The sequence below is a fragment of the Tympanuchus pallidicinctus genome, unplaced genomic scaffold (genome assembly GCF_026119805.1).
Source record: "Tympanuchus pallidicinctus isolate F22 unplaced genomic scaffold, pur_lepc_1.0 scaffold3, whole genome shotgun sequence".
Classification (NCBI taxonomy): domain Eukaryota; kingdom Metazoa; phylum Chordata; class Aves; order Galliformes; family Phasianidae; genus Tympanuchus; species Tympanuchus pallidicinctus.
Window position 1 is genome coordinate 83,599,862 of NW_026294747.1, and position 22,433 is coordinate 83,622,294.

A 22,433-nucleotide genomic window follows, 5' to 3' on the forward strand; every position below is an offset into this window, starting at 1 on the left:
TGGCTGCCCGGTGCTGGCGCCTGGGCCGGCCGGCCGTTTCCTGGCGCTGGGCTTGGCCCGGCGCGCTCTTCCTCCTCCGTCTCGGCTGCGCCCGGAGGGAAGGCGGAGGGAGGGGCTCACGGGCTGGGTCCGTCGGGGACTCTTCACAGCGCCTCGGCTGAAAAGCGAGAGCCTCTCCTCGCCGCAGCCTTCTGGGGCTGTGGGTACCGCGCGAGGTACGACGAGGAAATACTGAAAGGTGGTGACTGGCAAAGCCGCCAGTCATCAAGGGAGTGGGATGGTCCTCCGGGGGAGGAAACAGGTGGCAGCCTTGGGACGGAGAGTGTGGGTTGTGGGATGGGGTCAGAAATGGGCTAGTAGGGATTTTGGAGTGGGCTGCTTCAAGTGAACTGGGTTTGAAGCTGAAGTCTGAGCCTAACATGAGGGGAGAAGTTGAGGTGATGCTTGAAAACAGGCTGAATAGTTGGTAGGTAAAAGGAGAAACAAGGGAGCACCAAGAATGCAGGGGGGGAAATACCCCTCTGAAATGGGGCATCTTTAGCTGCCTTGAAGAGATCTGTGAGTTCAGCGCAACAGCAGCAGTGAGAACAAAAGTGAGGAGGCAAGGTAGAATTGGTGGGGGCCGAGGAAGGGGGTAAGGAGAGGATGAGAGGAGAAACCAAAAGGAATGGAAATAAGGATGCTGATGGGAGGGAATACCTGCTGAACCTTACAGTGGCCTGAAGCTTTTGTGTCAGCATCTTGGTGTTTCTGTGAGGTGTAGCTGAACCATTGCTGGGAACCATATGTCTAGGTGTAGAAATGCAAAACCTACAGCAATAGAACTCTGTCAGATAGTGATGGCTGTATAATCTGAGGAGTTCCAAGCCAGGCATGGAAGGTTGCAAGTTTCCCTCCCTTACTCTGGTCAGAGCATGGACAGCAGATTATGTCTAAGTGAGGTGTACATAACATAGTGTGCTGGCAAACTGGTGTACACAAAATAGTGTGCTGGAATGGATTTCTGACAGGAAACAATGTCGTTGCTTTCCAGAACTGCAGAAACCTCAGTTGAATAGCCTTTGTGTTTGTATCAGTAATACTGAGCAAATAATTTCATAGGAAGTGAGTTTTTTCATGGCAGTCTCAGTCTTGAAGAAGAAGGTATACCTTTGGCATACTGTCTCGTAAACCTGCTTTCAGACATCTAACTTCTGTTTAGATTTTGTACGGTAGACAGTATTAGCTGTGCTAATCATCCAGAGCTTTTTAGATAAAATGCAGGAACATAAGGCATTTTTTGAGGTGTAGTTTATCTGTCTTTAGTTAGATGAATTTAATCATTCTTTGGACTGGAATTCCCATGGAAATGATAAGGCAACAGGCTAAGGTGTATATACTTTCATTACAGGCATTACCTATTTAATCGTATTAATTCTTGTTATTACAGTTTAGGAGAAGAAACTATTCACAGAGTTACTAATGAGGGATGAAAAGTCTCTCTGCCATGGATGAGACTCTGAGATAACTTCAGCAGGATTTGGCATTGTTATTTAGTAATTTTTGCTCATCAGCAAACACAGAGAACTCTGTGTCTTTTAATGCAGTTTATGTGTGCAAACCACCCAGACTGTAAAAGGGTGGAAAAAATAAATCTCACTGCATGTGAAGTAACTTGTTACTTACCAAGATTCAAAAGAAGATTTTATTTGGTAAATTTAAATGTAATATTTTTGTTAGGTGCACCAGAGTGAGGAAGGAAGACAAGTAGTCCTGGAAAATCCTTGATTCTGAAAAACATACTTTTATAATTTAGGAACTATTTTATGCCAGCAGTTGTGTATGTGTATGAATATATCTAGAATGGGGGTTGTAGATTGGCTCATTTCTGTTTACATGAGGCTAGCATTTTGCAAGCTGCAGATACTTCTGGAATTATTTGTCTTAATCTTCTAAATTATTGTCTGAGATCACGTTATAAAATTAAACGATTAATTTTAAATCTGTTTTCTTTATGATGTAAGCATTTCATAGTCTTTTAGAATGTTTCATATGGCTTATCCCTAGACATGAATGTTATAAATGTAAGCAAGTGCCATCTGGTTGTTCTAGCACCTTTCTTATCTCTCATGGAGATATTTTTAGTGCAGCCGAAATACAGAAAAAAGTTACTGCAAATGATGCATGAAATAAGGTTTACCCACTAATTTTCACAAACTTTGTTCTTTAGCAAAGCTGAATGAATACATAAAAAACCCTGAAGCACAGTGCTACGTGAATTCTGTTAACATTTTTTCCCATTGGAGCATCAAAACATCAAAGCTCTTGTTGTTCACCTCAACTAAACAATTGATCCACTGACCTTAAAAAAAAAAAAAAAAAAGTCTGGACTCACCATTTTTGCTGATTTGTACAACACTATATTCACTTGCAAACTGATTCCCTGAGCAACACTGTGAAAATTATTGGAAGATGCAAGTAAAGTACAGCCCTCTGATATATCACTATTGGCCACACCAAAGTTGGAGTGGTTGTGGTTTACTGGGAGACAGCCAACCCTTCCATCTTGCAAACCTAGAGCTTTTGTAGGGGTGAACTAAAATAAATATTAACCCACTTCTTGTAGGATCTTTTATATATCTAAGCCTTATGTTACACTGTGTCCCAGATCCATTTAATTTGTAAAAGGATAAATAAAGTTTGGAGTCATATGTTGAGTCAGTGACACTCACCTTCCTGTCCTTTTTACTGTATTTCTTTGCTACTAAAGCGTACCATAAGGTCATGCTCATCACTTAATTTGTTATATTCTAACTGCATCTGCATTCAGTGTTATCTATACAGTATAATCTTACAAACACGCAGGTTGTTTTTTCTCCAGACGATGACCTGAAAGATCCCTTCCAACTCAGACAATTCTACGAATTAGTTACTTATGAAATCTATGTAGAATCAGATATCTAAGAAACGACAGTGGAAGTTGCTCATCTTTCCTGACCTAACATTATTAGCTGGTGGTTGAACTCTCACACTTGCCATATTTTTAAATCTTTCTGTAACTCTTCATTTACCTTCTGGTTCTCATCCGCACAAGGAAGAACAAACATTTCACGCTGCATTCTGTGAAACTATACTTCCCTTAAATTCCCTATGGTCCTTTATATGAATGTTTTTGCTCTCTTCTGTGATCTCTGATCTGTCTAATAGTCTTTTGTGTTGACAAACTGCTTGCAATGTCTGGAACATCATTGCTGTTTATAAATGGCATTTCAATCTCTAATCTGTTTTCAAATTTCTTAGGAAAATGTATCTATCCAGTTTAATCATGCTTAATTTTTCAGTTAGCCTTCTGCTTTTCTGTATTAATTTCTATAGTTAGATAATTTAGCTCTGTAGGGCATTTAATGTGCATTTTTTGTGTGCCAGCCCTGTAGATAAAAGGCCAGAAAAAAAGTACAGCACATTCATTTGAGCAGTAGTATCATGAATGGTAGAAGCCAGCACGTACAGGAAGAGCTTCTGGAGAGTATTAAGTTCCTACTTAGAAACAGAGGCAAATGTAGACCAATTCTAGTCATCAGTTGAAGAAATTATGTAAGGTAATGTAAGGACTACTTGACCACTTCTATCTGTGGCAAACAGGATTACAGCTTAGTTATCTGCTGAAAACCTTTATCCTATTGGCAGCTTCAGAGATCACATAATTATTTGTTCCCATTTCATAAACTGGAAAATACATACTAGGATACTGATGTCCCAGAAATGATTTGGAATTAAAGGTTGGAGTGATGCCAGCATCTCTGAAGTTCAGAGTTGGACCCAAATTCTGACAAATAGAAGAGGGTCAGCCTGAATAGTACTTTTCACAGTGTTTAGTAAGCATTACTTTCCTCTACTTCTGCAGGCTTAACATGGAACAGGTGTGAGCACAGGGATTTGCCTGCATTTTTCTGCATGAAGGATTAGTTCCACACTAGGCACCATCCAAAGTCCTAGCTTTTAATGTTGCTGAAATGGAGATTAACGTAGGTATTCTTTCATGTAATTCATGATCTCTGAGGTGTATAATACTTCTATTTCCTCTTGTCTGACAATGAGCATTGTTGTTATTGTACTTTATTACACTATCCTGCACTGATACTTGTATAGTTGTCATTAACAAACTCCTTGAATCTCCTCGATGCATCCACGAGAATTTTTCCATTCAAAATAAAAACTCTTGAAACAATTAAATTATTGAAATATTTTTGTCCATTAAGAATATAAGTCACATCATTTTTGAAGGCCTACTGGAGATGTTTCATATGTTAGGCGAATAAAAATCTATTAAAAAAATTCTAATAGCTGTTGTGCTAGGAGTTGTAGACACTGCATGCTTTAACAAGTGTGAGAATAATTCTGTGTCAAAAAATAAATCTTGCGACATAAACTATTGCATGCAGCAACAGTCTGATGTACTTTTAACTACTATCTTCTTCTATTATTAAATTCTTCTATTATAAAAGGTATACCAATTTAATTTTCTGAAGAGATATCTTTAAGAGATATTTGTTACCACTTAATACTGTGGCTTGTTATCTGAAATTCCTACTGAGAGCATCCTCAACAATCCAAACTGCTGTTCATTTGAAATATTTTAAATCTTCCAAAATGTGTTAGTGTTCAATTTTGTAAAGTATTTTGAAATCTGCTTGAAAATGAATTAAAATGAAATCATTGTGCTTGAAAAGCTTTGCCACATGTGACAAAGGATTCTTAGTGTTAAAACTGAAGTAAAACCAGACATCATGTAATCTCGAATTTGAACTGGTTGTATTATATTCTCCTGTGCTGTATAATCTCCATGCCCTCCAAGGCAGTCTGATCTGGCTGGTCAAAGATAACCACATTGAGATAGATGTTTTTCAGTTACTAGAAGATAGATGACATACTTTATGTTATTTTTACAATCTTATAGAAAAAAAATGTGTCATTGCCTCAAATTGAAGAAAAGAACATTACTGAAGTTTCATCTTTTAAAACCCTGAGACTTCCTATTTGAGGAAAATACCTTTAACAATCTTTTTTATTATTATTATTTCCTTATCTGAATAGCAGTTCTGGAGGTTGCTATTCTAAAGATGATGTTTAGTGTAGTATAATTTTTTTGTGAAGTGAGAAATATCAATTATTATTGAAAATTCTGTTTTCCAAAATTTTCATACACCTTCGAAAATCACTTCTGGTTGCCATAGGAATAATATTAAATTAGACCAAAAAAAAAAAAAAAAAAAAAAAAAAAAAAGAAAAGGAAAGATTTATGTGTGCTTTTAAGTAGAGAAAGTATTCTTCAAAATATTTCAGCATCTCTTACTGAGCAATGCAATGGTTTTTAATTCTTTTTTTCCTTCTCTTGGAAACATAGATTATTTGCTCCAGGAGACAAGCTGTACTCTCACATAGATCCAGTACCTTCTGTTTTGTGCTGCTCCTTTTTTCTACTGCATACAAGTACATATATACAACATAACTAAACATGAATAGATTTCTTGCATGTTATTGATGACATTGTCTTCAGTTTGATTCTGTGAGAAGGCTTTCAGTATCCTCAGAATGTTTAACAAAGCTGAAAATGTCACAGGTAATTAAACTGTTTTGCTCACAGGGTTGATATATCATAAATGAACTCATTCTTGCTAAAGGAAAAACAACATTGTTTGGACTACATCTTTAAAAAATATTGAGATTCTGCTTCTATCTTAATGCAGGATTTCAAAAAGGTTCTTGAACTTCTCAGGTAGTGTTAGCAAAAAGGCTTAAAATACCCGTAGAATTTTAGAGAAATCACATTATCTGGTTTATTGTGGAAGCACACTAGATTGGTTATTTGTCATTTTGAGTTAACAATAATGGGCATCATCTTATACTTTTAGAGATAAAGGCTGCTAAAATTTGCTGTTTTCTCAGCTCAGTGATATTTACTGCAACAGTTTACTGCTGTGGTGAAAGATGTCCCCTTTTCCATTATCATGTCCCTTTTAGATAGCATCCCAAGTCATTCATTTCAATTCCCATTAGGGTAAAACATAGCTTGTAATACCTATAGTTGGTAGTTAAAAGCACTTGGAAATGCTACATATGTCATATTTTCACAGCTATGTTTGTAATCTATGTTGTAATCTAGTGTCTCTACAATTAAAGAATTCTTTAGTCTGAATTCTGAAAGGTATAGTCAGGGCTGGTTCCTTTCAGTACATTCTTGATCCATGAATGATGCATGATCTGCTCAGATTACAGACATTGGTCAGAGACTTGAGAACTATATTACAGAATCACAGAATCACAGAATCACCTGGGTTGGAAGGGACCTCAAGGATCATGTAGTTCCAACCCCCCTATATTATATTTTTGCTTCCATCTGGTCCACACTAACAGCTCATTTTGACTTCTCCTTTACAGTTCTGTAAAGAAAAGAGAGCTGTATCTATTCTCCTTCCCAATAAATCCGAGTGGTGAAAAATGTAACTGTGCTATTTACTGTATCTAAGCGTACAAGGTCTAAATAGCCTGCTCACTGATATAAAGGCAAATCTGATAGAGGAACACAACAGTGGAAATTGCAGTTAAACATTTTTCAGTAAGGGATTTTTTTTTTAACTGTCAGTATTTGTTATACAGATCAACAAGTAATAATGTTCTCTACAGCACGTTTTAACAAATGCATTTACTATGGTTAAGTAGAAGTTTAGTGCTTGAGCCATTTAAACATTACTTTTGGGAGCTACAGGTCCAATGCAAGTCTTCATTACTTCTATGGCTACTGATTCAAGTTCCAGTAGTCTTTCTGCTTATTTAATCTTAGAATCACAGGCCCATTGGGCCCACTTCAGTCCATTGGAAATGTGAATATATTTATTTGATTATTTTTTCAGGAGTTCCTTAAAACCAAAATGCAATCTAAATGGTCTAAAATAAACATTAGTACTCTAACCCAAACTAAACCAAGACGCATTTAGGATATCTGTAAACTCTTCTCTAATGTTAATAATTCTCTTTTGAACCAGGAAAAAAAAAAAAAAAAACAGAGCCAAATATTTAGGTTGAGTAATGCTGAAGACATTGAACTATTCAGCTGCACCAAACATGAATTATGAAATAGGGCTAATAATGTAAAAAATCAATTAAAACATCCTCCCTTCCTTCTGCCTTTATATCTCCCTATATGAATCTTTGTGAGAACTACAGATGAGTGGGTATAATTGTGAATATCTTTATTAGTCATTGATTGCAGGCCTCCTAAGTTACTGTGTCTCGTGGCAGGGAAGGGAATTATGACCCATGGTAGAGAAAGGCTGAGTGAACACCCTTGGAGAAAAACTCACTGATTGTATGCAGATGCATTAGATTGGAACAGGTACCTGGAGAAGCTCTGAAATCTCCTTCGATATATTCAATATTTGGCTGGAAAAAAACATATAATTTGTCTTAAAAATGCAATTTGAGTTTAAAATTATTTCTAACAATGAATTAGGCCCTAGTTTGTACTGGTGGGTTGATGCCTTTCAACATGTATTTCTTTCTGTGATTCCATGATTCCAAAAGTATTTATTACCAGCCATTAAAGATAGTTTGGTTAGATGTTGTAACCCATTTAGCTACAAATCCTATCAGTATTGGGTGAATATCAGCATGCACATCCTCCTTCCAGGACTGCAGTTTACATAGGTGAGACACCAAGTTGTATTTTCATACCTGAACCTTTTTTTTTTTTAAAATGATTCTAAGAAAACAACTGCTCTGGTTTGGTTTGGTTTTGTTTTTTGTTTGTTTGTTTCTTTTTTGTTTTTCTTTTTCTTTTTGAAGGAGTTAGAAAATGGCAAAATAATTTTCTTTCAATCAAAAAAAAAAAAAGCATTTGTGCTTACTGTGGAACCTTGCCATGGAATTAGGGTTGATTTGCTGCTTAACATGCGTGTATCTTAACTAGTAGATGTGCATTGACTTAGCTCAAGACAGTCATCATATAGGAAATGTCTGTTATCTATTCTGTAATATGATTTAGTTATGATAAGTTAATTTAAGTGTAGACTTATTTGCATTTAATAGAATTATTAATCAGTGACATAGTTTAAATCTCAGAACAACAGTATCCCCTGTCTGAAGGAACAAGAGAGGAAGCAAAGCACATGACACATATTGTGTCCTGAAATGGTTGTGCTGTACCAAGATAGAAGTCAGATTTCATGGACAAGTTTCTAAAGAGCAACAAATGTCTTTGTCCTAATTTCAGTCATTTTAGAATTTTAGTTCTAACAGTATGTCATGTCAATGGGATACAGCCTTTGGAGAAAATAAAGCAAATTTACCTTGTATCATGTTACTTGTTGGAAACAAACTTTATAATAAAAATGCATACATTTCAGTGTTGTAGATATATATCTACATATGTGTAGGTAAACATACTTTCTCCCTGTCATCATAGCAGGTTCAAATTCTTCTATTATGTTGTTGTGAATGTGAAATGAAAATGAAAAAAAACTATCAAAAGACATTCAAAGGTCCTTAATGTACCAAGCATGTCTTGTCCAATATGGAGAATCACAAAGAGGTCAATAGGTCTTGCTTTTGTAGAATTTATACTCAGTGGGAATTCAATGGAAGTCCTGATGTTTGACCTAGATAGGAGTGAGATTAGGTGCTGTATTGTGGCATTGCAACCAGCATGTCCTTATAATGTGAATTTTTGTTTCCTCCATGTTAATATCTCGTGACTAAAAGGAGAGTCCACAAGGCCTTTGTTGCTGAGGGGAAATAGTGCTATAATGTTGCAAGGAAACACTTGCATTTTATGACTCGTTCTCTCCACTGTTCTGGGAAAAAATAAAAATAATAATAATAATAAAAAAAGCCTATTCATTTACAACGTATAAAAGTCCTCTTTTCTGTTTCATGAAATGAGTGTGGACATGTTATTCTGTCTTCTGTCAAACTTATAATCTTTTATATTCTTTCAGATAATATAAAATTTTCTAACTCTATCGCTGGAAAGCAATAGTATATTAGAAGGAAAGAGTTATTCTATTTTCTTCATAATGGCTCTTTAAAAAATTGTAGGCTATGATTATTTTGCAATAATGCAAACTTAAATGTTAGAAAACTTTCATCCATAATGACAAACATCTCATCTTAGGTATTTTCATGTAAGATTTAATAAATTTAATAAATCATAGTATTCCTCTTCCTGTGGTTGATATTCATTAAAGGAGCTCATAATTTCTAAACTCCAGTCTGCTGAAAATAATGAAATTAGATCAATAGAGTTATGTTTAATGGCTTGTGTTATGCAGCTCATCTGAAAAAGCTCTAAACGTACATTTTCATAAGGTCTGCATTACTCAACTCATTGACTGAGTGAGATGATGAGCTAGTGCTGTTATTTTTAGTTTCTGCAGGTTTTATCCAAGGCATGTTGGAGATAAAGAGCTAGAAGGAATGACTGTGCTGAATGTGGAAGTAGAATGCATTATGAATGACTGTAAGTTCTGGCTTTCGGGAATGAGAGTTAGGCAGTTCTGAGTAGTGTTGCAATTGCAACTTCCTCATTTTAAGGACTCCAGTTATTAGGTTTGGGAATGCTGCCCACGTTCACATTTTCTCAGAATATATTGACTGGAAGGAGCAAAGAAATTGCCCTGCTGAACTGGGCCTGTATGTTGTCCTGAATCCTGCCATAGCCAACATTAGGAGAACATGCAGAACATGTATGGAAGCTAGTTGGAGTTCACATGTAGGTTTCAGAGTAAACTCTGATGCCTCACTTTAAGACTGTAACAATGAAGTTTTCTTCCTTCTACCAATTTGTTACTTACATTGACCACTGTAACACTGATAACCCTTAGGATTACAAGGAGGTAGAATGGAAGCTCATGTTACCGTCACATTTTGCTTATTTCCTTTCTAAGAAAATACCATTATTTTCAGACTCCCTCTGTTTTCTTTTGTCTTTTATTCTCTTTCACTCTCCTCAGAGACCCTGTAAATCTGCAATGCTCTTCTCGAGACAATATGTGGGATCAGATGCACACCCAGAGCAGGGAGAAGGTCACTTCTGTGGTCATCTCACAACCTTCTAATACATTGTGGTTTTATCCAGCCCTTTCCTGTGCCAGCTGCCAGTTTATCCATTTTCATGAAAACAGATACACATTAAACAGAAGCTTACCTTTTTTCCCCCTTGCTGTGAAGCCATTACTGACTTTATTAACATGATGCTGTGAGAATACCCAGTCATCCACTTTGATCAGTATTCCTTCCACTTCCCCACCACCTTCTTTGCACTTCATTAATTCTGTTTCCAAAATGTAAAACTCTTATAATTTTTAGGTTAATCTTAGTGTCATCAAGGAGTAGTGAATTTAGTAAAGGGCTTTGAATTCCTCTATGCAAGGTATTGTGCAGAGAAATTGGAAAATGATAACATTCTAAAATTAGTCAGATGGATTTTTTTTTTTTCATTCAAAGGACATTGAGGCTGGGCCAAAGAAAGCCCTTTTCTGTGATGTTTCTTTACTCTTCCTATCTTTGTAAAGATGTTTGCAATTTATATGAAGAAACTGGTCAAGAGCTTCTTAAAGGACCTTGTTGGCTCAAGTCCAGAGTATTCTAAATAATTAGAAAAGTAAGTATGGGGATGTGCAGGATATTTTCCAAGGCACAAAGGACAGTTAGGTAACCAACTCCCAGGACAAATCTAAGGCTCACTGCAATCTGTGCCACTTACAAATCCCATACCTTTGTAACTTTATGCACTCTGAAAAAGTCTGAAAAATAATAATGAATATTAACAGAGAGCTGGAGATGTAGATTGTGTCTAGATGTAAGACTCATAATTACAGCACAGGAAATGGCACCAGATTATGCAAGATCTTTGGCCTGAAATGATGTAGCAAAAATCTCTAAGCATCTGGTTAAAGAGGCCTATTAACAAGTGCCTGAATTTCTACAGGCTGGCCGTGTTATCTTACATGGAACATTTTCAGCAGATGAGAGCAAGCAAGTGTAAGAAAACAGCTTTGATTTTTCTTTTGATAAGTATTGGGAAATAATAGACAGTTTGAATTTATTTAGCTGGTGCTCCATAGCAACTGCCCAGTAAAAGCATTTCTTGGGGTATGGCTAAAAAGGACACTATGGCTTACTAGAACTGCCTGGTCTTGTGCTGGCCTGCATCTGTGTGTAAATGCTGTACAGAGCACAAAGGCGAGCAATGTTTGTTTTGTCTATTTTGTTTTGCTATATTCAGGTTGGCATGGCCTTGCTTCCAGGTTATTAAAAGAAGGGTAGCTAATGCAGAGATAGAACATTTGGACACTGCTCTGGTTCCAGTGCTACCCAGGTCTCCTTGCTGCATCTGTGTTCTCAGCATCCCAACTGCATGGCATAAATGCCCAAAGTGTAGATAAGATTTCTATGTTTACTCTTTAGTTCATTAGTGTGATTGCCAACACACACAAATATATATATATATATATTCACCAGAATTGTCTATTTGATTTGATTCAACTTTATTCTAGTCTGCTCTTACATTCATATCAAATTATATATGTTCATAATAACTTGCACAAGAAATACACATATGTTCTAGTGTTAATGAAATCAACTTTTTTCACTTTTAAGGTCCATACATTTGGATATAGTGAAGCTAAATTGACATTAAAAATATGACAGAATTAATCAACTCCATTATTGCATTCTAACATACAAAGAGAAATTCCCTGTATGGAATGTCAGTATGCCTCTTTTGTGTGAGATTGTACCTTTAATAATCAAACTTATTTTTGCCTAGTTCTTTCATTATATAAAAGCCCCCCAAATTTGCAATATAATATAATAATATAATATAATGTATTACATATAAAAAAAATCTATCAGTAAAGTCATAAATGGATGGCCTTATTTATATGACAAATGTTGCAAAGCTGTTTTCAGTGAGTTGACATTTGCCACACTATTTATAATTTATTAATAATGTTGTTGTAATTGTTAGCAGCACAGCAGTATTGCTTGGGCACTCAGACATCCTGGCAATATATGGTCCCTTCTGTATAAATATGATATAAATAAAATGAAAAGCAATCTCTGTCTCTAAATAATCTTAGCAGGCAAGGCAGAAAAGGATAGTAGAAAACGAATATTATTACAGAGAAATGAAGTGACTTATCCGTGGTCCCATCAGATGGGAGAAGCTGGAAATAGAAGACAAGCCTCTCGAGCCTCAGCCATCTGAGCCTCGGTCTAGTGGTTTGTTTGTTAGTCTAATCTGTCACTCACATACTCCTCTAACCCATACTCCTTTAATTGCAATCTGCACCAACCAAAATTTAACAGATACATTTTAAAGGCTGTTTTTAAGTCCTGGGTTGCAGAGAAAATTCTCTGTATTCACAGGCCTGTGGTGATAAGAAAACACTAACAAAGTCTCGTAGGAAAACAAATGTTTAGGAGGTCATATAGATATATGCTGACACTGATTTACTTGTGACAGTAGGGAGCTTCATGTTAAGTGTGTGCTTACAATTGGTTTGCACATCTACTTTGACCATATCCTGTGGGACAGGGTGTTGCTCTGCTTGGTGGTGACACTGACTTAAAAAATGTTTATTGAGGAGCATTACTGCAATTATTTCTGCTTTAAGTGAGGAAGCCATTGAATTTCCTTGTCTTTCTAGTGTTAGGCTGGACAAGGACCAAGGAGAATTTTAGCTGGGCAGCAAAAGGGACTCGCCTCAAAGTTGACCACAAATTCAGGGACTGATCCATCACTTAGTTGCAGTTGTCTTCCTGAAAATAAACAGGAATGTAAAATGAAAGAATCAAGGGAAACTGAATGTAGTCCTGGGTAGGAATGCTATGGGAACGGGGAAAGATAACTTTTGAGCAGATGATTTGCTGGAAAGACAGAATGGGAAATTTATAAGTGGGAAGCCCTTCCAATACATTTTTTAATTGATTTCCAAGATTTTTTTTATTATTATTATTCTTTTATTATTCTTTTATTTTATTTTTCTTTTTCTTTTTTTTTAATTAATTTGTTATGAAAGGGATGAGTCAGGTATTACATTTCTTTTTTAAATGGAAACAAGATGGCTTGGATCTTAGCTGACATCTGGAGTTTTTGTCGTTGGTGTAAATCAAAGGATTTTAAAATACAGGAGCCAATGGACACTTTCACATGAGGATAAGCCAGAAAGTGAGCTGGAGACCTGTGAAAAAATGGCTGCAAATCCCAGTTTTGAAGTATCACTGATCAGGATGATGGGCAGCATCCCTGGGAACTCAGTGTGCTGGGAAAATTCCAGCAGAGCCTCGCAGAGATAAGGAGCCTTTCAGAAAGGATGGGGCTTCTTTTTTTTTTCTTTCTTTTTTTTTTTTTTTTCCCATTAATTTATATTTGATTTTTGGCATACAGAGCATGTTACAGCGCTTTGCTTTTATAAAGCTGTACCCTAAAAAACATTCAGTGCATTTTCAGCAAAGGAAACACTACCATAAGATATTTTGTTTGCATGTTATGACACAGTGATAGCTGGCATTACAAAGCACTGTCTGTGTGCTGTGGGTGTGTTGCATGAAAGCCTGTACAGAATTCGGTGTGAAGAAAATGAATCCCTCAGAAACAGACATGATAGAAGCATAGGGAAATCAAAAAGGTAATATGGACAATATTTCCCTTTTGGAGAAAAGCACTGTAAAATGCGTCTGCCAGCTCTGAGGAATCCTGGCTTAGCTTCTGCAGATACAAATGCTGCAAAATCCTGCCATATTAATTGGATTTCTCCCGGGGAAGTTGTTCCGTCCCTCATTCACCTGGTTACAATCCAGCTGATGCAGCAGTCGCCATGGCAACGGCTGCTCCAACATCTGAACCTGTACAGATACTGCTGGGTACCGCCCCTCACGAGAGAAATGCTGTGGGTGGGAACTGCGCGACCCGACGTTCGCTGCGCTCGCTGCGAGGCGGGAGCGGCTCTGCGGGGTGAGGCTGACACCTGGCGGCCGCCTCTGCGCCGTTCGGGGCACGTCGAACGGGCGGTTCGGTTCATCGATCCCGGCTCCACACAGCGTCATCCCAAATCCGAACCCTGTATCCGATAGTGTTGTCCTAACGCTGCTTGAACTCCGGCAGCTCGGGGCCGTGCCCACCGCCCCAGAACCCTTTCCCTAACCACGTGCCCCTCCCCTGACACGGCTCCATGCCGCTCCCTCGGGCCCGGCCGCTGTCACACGGCTCGGCGCTGCCCTCCGCTCCCTGCGCGGAGCTGCTGCCGCCGTCAGGCCTCCTCTCAGTTTCTCTGCTCTGAGCTGAGCAAATCCAGGGACCTCAGCTGCTACCTTCCGGATCCTTCACCATCTTTGTGCCTTTCCTTTGGACACTCCGATAGTTTTATATCCGTTTTGTACCGGAGTGCCGCAAACTGCATGCAGTACTTCTCCTGTACGTTATAATTGTTCCATGGAGCTCATGGCTGATGTTGCACAATAAAAATATATCATTAGAAAATCAAACATGCTTCAAATTGGAGCTTTCGATTCTGACTTCCCAGCTAGCTCATGCATAAAGTCTGATGCATAGGAAAAATTCAGTGGTGAACACTGGCCAGTTAGGCATGCTGCTGGACTCTGATTTTGGAGTGAATCAAGCTTTTTACATTTCTTTAAAATTGAATTTTTTTTTTCTATTTTTTTTCTTCTTTTTCTTTCTTTCTTTCTTTCTTTTTTTTTTTTTTTTTTTTTTTTTTTTTTTTTTTCTGAGGCAGAGAATGAATATGTAGCAAATAATCTCTTCTAGGCAGAGCCTATCTGAAGCTTATGACTTATTAAGCATCATGCATATGACCAGTGCTTAAAAATACCATAAATAAATCCAGCGAGAGGACACACATAAATCCTCAGTACTATCTATTCTTCAGACACTAGCAAGGGCACAGTGAAATCGTGGGGGAGCTGCAGGTGCAGCACAACGTGGGTAATTCCTGAAAGCCTTGTGCCTGTCAGCTCCCAAGGGCAGACGGAACATCTCAGTGCTATGGAAAGGATTTCTGCAATGACAAGTGGTTTGTGTGTCTCCTTTGTGGGGGTACAGCATAAACTCCCTCTATTTAGTTTGGTAGCTGATGGGAGAGAGAGAGTGAAGCTTTAGCTGCCCTCCCTTCTGCTCCATTTTCCTTTGAAAAGTGTTCTGCTGCTGGCATTATTAACTCTGAAACTCCCCATACAGCTGTGAGCTGCGAGGACTGGATCTCCTATGCGACCATGGAAGAGGCACAAAGGTTTCCTTGTGACTACTCGCTCTTTTTGTGTCCCTACAAAAGCCTGCTCACAATGTAGTATGCTGTTAATAGCTAAAGCACAAGATGTGGTAATGTAAATGAAGCCTGAGCAGCTGAAGCGAAGGTTTGGGGAAACTGGGGTCTAAATGATTGTGCTTTGTCTTCCTTATTGAGTCACTGCCACATGACTTTTTTGGCTTAATCCCTTCATAGCACTTTATGCAGAGGCAATCCGTTCAGATGTTTAAACACGTATTCATTATATGCTGTATGTGCTCAGATGTCCTTGCATGTGAATATGGCTTTGTTAGTACTCTGTCCTCAAGTATATATTTCACCTGTCTGTGTGATTACTGAGGAATTTTGGCAAAGTTTTGGCTTTGTTGCAAGACTGTATTCCCATTCCCTGAACTAACATTATGTTCTTCTCACTAACATATACAAAAATGCACTTTTTTTGTTGTTGTTGTTTACTAATGAATGTTTACTAAGAATTTGCAAAATCTCAGCATGGAAGCAAAGGAACTGAGCATTATTGAGGACATGTGTGAGGTAGAGATCCAAAGAGCTTTGGGTTTTTCAAAGAAAGGAGAATTGGGGGCCCCTGAGAAGTTTACGCATGCCATGAATGTCCCTTCTGTTTGTCAGCTCTGAAGCAGTGTCAAAGAAGCTCCTATCTGTGACAGGCAGACCTGACAGACAGCATTGTTCATTCAGTTTTCATTCAATATAAGGGTCACAGATCCCAGTGTCAGGATAAAGTAAGACTAAGTAAGTGGTCTGATTGATCCTGCACTTCTAGGACATGTCAGTCTGGGATGTGGGTACTAGATGTAATTCAAATTTTGCAAGCATGGGATAAAGACTCTGAGATGAAAGTGAAAGATAGGAACTCTTTGTTAGGGTGGAAGCAAGCCACAGTAGCAATTTTAATCTATTTCTACATATAAAATATGTGGCCTGCATACAGTTCCTAATTTTCATTTTTATTTTCTATGACATCTTGCCAAGTTGAGGGAACAGTAGTGAGACAAACTGATGCCACAGAGACTGTGAAAAAAAAAGGGAGGTAAAGAAATCTGACATCCTGGCACTGTGCAAAAATCCTGATAGATTTATTATCAGCCACTGTGGAACCATGCTGTTTCAGAACAACTGTCAACCTCACCATGCTAATTCTTTTATTCTGGTAAAATATTTCTGTTCTTCACCTGATACATTCTGCTGAATTGGGCGTTTGTGGCTTCTAAAATCAAGAGCTACTGGACAGAAGCAGATGGAAAGAAAATGGACCATAGTAAATTATTATTGTTACAGGGATGTGGGTATGTGAGCCTAACATGGTCTCACATCACTGTAGTTCTTATTTCAAGGAGCCATATACAACAAGGAATAAATACAGTGGACAGCATTTTACTCACCAGCCAAAGAGCCAAAATGTCATTAACATGAAATGGAAACTAGTCCTTTAAAATGCTTAGCTGCTCCTGAGCCTCCCTAATCAAGTGATCCCCCTGCACTGCAAAGAAAAAGAAGTTTCTTAACAAATGTTTCCTGAGAAAAGCTGTGTGTATAATCAAGCCTAGGGGGGTCTTTGGAACTTGATGATCCTTGAAGTTCCTTCCAACCCTTGAGATTCCTTCCAACCCTTGCCATTCTGTGATAAAACAGGAGAATCACTGACACACAGAAGCAAATAGGGGTTCTCTAGTAGCAAGTTTCTGTTGCCCTTCTTCCATCCAAAGACCCTTTAGAATCAGGCTAGAGCAGTTACACACAAAACTTTTAAGAAACACAACCAACACAAGTGTTTTTCATTAGAAGTTCATAACGAACATTGAATTGCCTTGTTGTCAAAGAGCAGCTCACAGCACGTTTCAGTTTGCATCTCATTCCCAGCAGAACTCATGCTTCCATAGAGAAGGATATATTTTGAAGCAAGCGTTCCAAATGCTTATGCATTCAGCTATTAATGATAAAGTGACTGTGAAGTTATTGTCTAGACAGTGGCTGAGATTTGAAGGCACCTCTGGAAACTGCATTGTCCAAGATCCTCCTCAAGATAAGATCAGCAGAAACGGGTTGCTCAGATTCTGTCCAGCTGGGTTTTGAGTTACTCTAAGAATCAAGACTCCATGATTGATCTGGGCAGCCTATGCCTGTGTTTGAGGATCCTCACCTTAAGAAAGGTTTTCCTTGTGTTTGGAATTTCTCATATTTGAATTTGTGCCACTTGCCTTTTGTCCTGTCAGCGAGAACCACTGAGAAGTATGTGGCTCTTATTACTCCGGGCACACTCTTCAGGTCTTTATGGACATTGATGAGATCCCCCTGATCCTTCTCTTCTCCAGGCTGAGCAGCCCCATCAGAGTAAAGGAGGCAGTCTGGAAACTCTGCATCTGAAATCAGTTCTGGAACTGACATATTTGAAAAAATTGAAGTGAAATTCCATGCTGTGTCTCTGTGGTAAAAGCACAAGGGTCAGGACCCAGTAGGAAGATAGGTTAAAGTAACTTCAAGATACTTTTGTGCTCCTTTAACCTTGGATTGCCATGGGGTCTGCTGAAAGCTCTAGCGTAATCTATTCAGCTAAAACTGTGGCTCCTCTGCACTGTCCTAAGGGGATGTGAAATAAGATTGCATGAAATAGAAATGTCATGGCTGAAATAGCCATAATGCTCTTCCTCTTGTCCCCACTCCAAATTGTAGCATGCTCGTTATACTAGACCTTGAGAAAGAATGTTAGGAACAAGGCTTTTTTGCTTTTTTTAGAGCTTCTACTAAGGAAATCTGACATATTTTGAGGGATTTTTAGGGCCCTTTTAGACCTCTGCATTGCTTCTTCATGGATAACAGTGAAAACAAGTCTTTTCTGTTTAATCCCTCTAAGTCTCAGGTATAAAATGCTTTTCTTTTTACTTGTGCCTAAGTAATAAGCTTTTTAGATGTGATTTGGATTTTATTCCATGGGTTGGCCCTAGCTAAGAGGAGTCTAGGTTTTTCTCTAGGATGTCTAACAGTGCTGGAAAGTAAATAATTAGGACAAAGCAGAATGCTTGACTTTGTATTAGGTAATTTTACTTTTCAGGAGTGAAAAGTGCAGGAAGGATAGGGGAGGCAGAAAATGACTCATTTTAACTGTGTTGCCTTCTGGTTCTGAGGACATCATTCGGAAACATCACCACAATGTAATGTACGTCCAGATGTCTAGAAACTTTCTCTTAAGAGCACTCTGCTCAGTGGCTGCCACTGTAGGGTGGTAATGCTTTCCTTCTCATCCCAGACTGGAATTGCATCTCTCTGTCCTGGTAATTTTGATGCAGGTTGTCTTGGCAGATGCTAAATTAAAGGCATGCTAGGAGAATTACATAGTCTTTCAAATTCTTAAGGTTTGCTGTTTTTGCCAAATGAGTATTCCTTAAATTAGTTCATTTCAAACAAAACTGTAATAAAGGTCTCTAAACACTGTTAAGGTAGTACATTTCAATACCTGGGGTCTGCTTGTATGAGAATTAACTAAGATCCACGTACATGTAATGAGAAAATCAGGTCTTGCTTTGGTCAAGTGACACATCTGTTTCTCCACATTTTCAAATAATAGTAAAGCTGTGCTCTTAAATATTTTACTTTCACACAGTTATTCAGTATTTGTCAATATTCCCATTGTTATTCAAATCATATGTCCTACTCTTGTATTCATGCAGCAGTTAAAATTGTGATTGCTGGATTATAGCAATCTTTATCATCATAACTGAATTTTTTACTTTGAATTAACTCTAAAACTTTAATGCTCCATTAATGTACGATACATTGGATATAAGACAGATGATGAGATTTGAATGAGCTCATATCTCTTGATCTTTTTATCTCCATGCATATGCATGGAATGGAAACATGGTTTTGAGGGCAACAAAAGTTGGAAGGATAATGCAGAGTAAAAGAGCATTTGAAACTATTGATTTAAATATTGAGAAGGAACGTATATATAAATGATGACATCCTTGAAATCCAATGGGGTTGAAATGACAATAAACATTGACAGCTACAGAGAAACAATTGGTATTGCAACAACTTTGGAGCTGAGATTGTGAAAAATTTGTTTATTTTCAGTTTAATCAGAAGAAATCAATTCCTCTTGTGACACCCCAGATAGGTCTTTGTTCTCTGTCTGTGAAGGAATTCTGTCTTCCCTGTAGATGGAGGTGAAATTCAAGAGGTAAGTTGGTATCGATGTGAACTAAGACAACTGTTCTTTTGTTGTTGATGTTTGTTTTTAACCTGACAAATTCTGGACTGAATGAACAAATCTTTTAAATACTGGTAAAAATACTTCCGCTCTTCAAAGCAGAGGTGATAAATGCTATCTCTCCATGACATTTATGAGCTACATTAAAAAACGATCAAGCCGTAATTATATTATGTGTCTGAAAAATTGTCAGAATTCGTATACGGAAAAATAAGATTCTCTTGCATCTTTCCTTGCTAAGATTTTTCACTAGCCTGTAACAATTCAGAAAGCCAGCTTTACTTGTTTTCTTGCTCTTCTCTCAGATTTCAGGTTTTAGCTTTTATACCTTTTTATAAGATGAAATCAAGTGACCTTCCTTCACTTCACCTAGGTCCTCATCTCCAATGGGCAGTGACTAGTCTGAATTTAGTGACTACATTGATTATTTTATCAAAGGTAGCAGTAAGAATACAGCAGTTAGGGAAAAAGGTTTCAAAACAACTTCATACAATTGTCTCCATGAAATATTGTTTCCTGTTCCTAAAGGCAGGCAGATCTGCGTTCTCCAACCCCCCTCCTACTTAAAGTATCTGCTTAAACATACCTTTGTGTTTCTGGCTATCTTCTCTCAGTATTGAGAAGCTCCTTGGCAGGCTGAGACTGTTCTTCTAGGGCTAATGAACTTCCCATCACCCAAGTGTTTACCAAGCAGGGTCTTATTGTGTAACTGATTATTTACCTTGTTGTCTAAACACCTTATTGTCTAACCCCACAAAATGGCAGTGGAAGTATCTGGAGTTTAATGTCCATATAAAATGTGTATGAATCAGATCAGTGTTTACAATTTATTGCAGTGCATTGCTAATTTGGTCAATACAAGTCATTCAGGCAAACCAGATTTCTCGGAAAGATCAGGCTTACTCACCCCTGTAGTTTACTGATTTTTTACAAGACATGCTTTAAGAGTCTATTTTAAAATCTGAGGAGTAAGGATGTCTCTTTCTAATTTAATCTGTCTCTCCTGGTGAGCTGATGTGTAGTGCACAGTTGACAGACCTCTGAGCAATCGCTTCAGTGCTCTTGCTCTGATTTTTTTTGGCTTTGCTCAGTGATATTAGGACAGTCTTGATTTCCAGTTTATTCTTTTGGGGTTTTCTATTGAGCTCATGACCAAAGAAACAGAGTGACATGCAGTAGAGCACGGAGCAGCACAACGAACAGCTGGTATGTGTTTGTTCTCTCATCCTCTCCTCAGGGGGACGAGTGTGCACTGCAGAATGTTTTCCTTTGGAATTATTTTTAATACTGTGCTAATAAGAGACAAGCAAGGGTAAAAGCAATGTGCTTGGTGTTCAGAGTATGAGCAGTGAGACTGGTTATATCCTTATTTTCTTGCTTACCCCAAACACGAATAAGCCTCCAGGAAATGCCTGTCTACTGCACAGACAGACTTTGTTCTTTATGGAGAATATGTTTTATGGAGGATATTGTCTCTTCAATACTGCAGGGAGAAAAGGCTGACCATTTATTTATTTTGATTTAGTAGAGCAATCTGAAGGAAAGCCCCCACCCCCCAAAAAAATATTTATATTTTTCAAGATCCATAGGTTGTTGTTTTTCCAAGGAAAGTTTATGTTTCTAAATACAGAGGAGTAACACTGCTATTTCAGTGAAGTCAGTGACAATTATGCTTATCCATAGTACAATATCTGCTTCTGGAACAAAATGGAAACAGTGAGCAGGGAGCAGGGAGAATTGTTCTTTTGGAAACCATCTTTGTAATGGCTCATTACATAGTGTCCATGGCACCCTGTTTGGAGTAGTAGAAATGGACTGCAAAGAGATTACTCTCATACTATTCTCAGATACTTCTCTTTATCAAACAATGTTTCCTGAACGAACCTTTCCTAAATCTTGTGGTATTTAATATAAAAAAGAAGGATTCAGTTGTACCTACAATGTATCGCTGTAGTAACACAACATGAAATGATGTTTTGGGCTGGCTATTGCCAACTGCTTCCCACTATACTCTGGTTATGGGCCTCTGCAGTAGACTCTGCATCCTCCCAAAGGGCAGGGTCTGGTGTCTCTAGCAATGCTAGTTTAGCTCTATGCATGAGTCTGTGATGAGTCAGAATAATACAGTGGATGTTTCTCTGTTTTTATACTTCCATAGGTACTGGAGTGCACCAGAGGATTGCTTAGTCTACAGCAACAGCATGCAACACTGAGCAAATGGTGTCTAGGATCCATGTCTGTCCTTACACCATCAGGACTGCAGGGACACTGGGGCCAGGAATGAGGAGCAATTCCTCTACTGTTGCCAGTGCTTCACAGCTCAACACCTACCTACAGTTGTAGGCAAGAGAGTGTCATCTGGGAGAAGCTCTGCTGCTGCAGTCATGCTGCTGTCGCTGCCAGTGACTGGTCACATATGCCTACCTGTGCTGCAGTCACGTCTTCATGCAAACTTATTCCTAAAGACTTTAGTTTTCTCAATGTTCCCTTCCCAGCAGAGAACACAATTTGAACTTGACATGCAGCACTGGGCCAGCTCAGCCTGGCTTTGTTTTACTGCTCCATAATGGATATGCTTGTAAACTGATATTTCTATTCTAGAAGGTTAATAATGATTCTTTCTGGAGTGAAATTTTATCCATAGCAAAATAATTACAGTGAAATAGCTGGGAGTACCTTTCCAAGGCAGCAGTTCCCAGGCATTCTCTGCAAATGGGAGAAGGATGATTTCTGACAATCTGCTTTTGATTACAGAAAATTGTTAAGTTCTAGTTTCACCCTCAAACATTTATCTCTCTGCTGCCTTGTTTTGGAAGATGAAGCTTTGCAGGAGCTGAACAGTAGGTCTTATTGATATAATCTCTATTTTACCTAACAGGTCATTTACCCCCTTCCTCTCT

At 38.2% G+C, this 22,433-nt stretch overlaps 1 long non-coding RNA gene across 1 annotated transcript; it reads left to right on the forward strand.

Annotated features, from left to right (window-relative positions):
• The first annotated feature begins 58 nt into the window (after positions 1 to 58).
• Positions 59 to 21,805, forward strand: LOC128087139 (uncharacterized). Its single transcript, XR_008209686.1, has 3 exons — positions 59 to 215; positions 19,437 to 19,503; positions 21,692 to 21,805. It is a non-coding gene; the product is annotated as an uncharacterized LOC128087139 (long non-coding RNA).
• Positions 21,806 to 22,433: the final 628 nt, after the last annotated feature.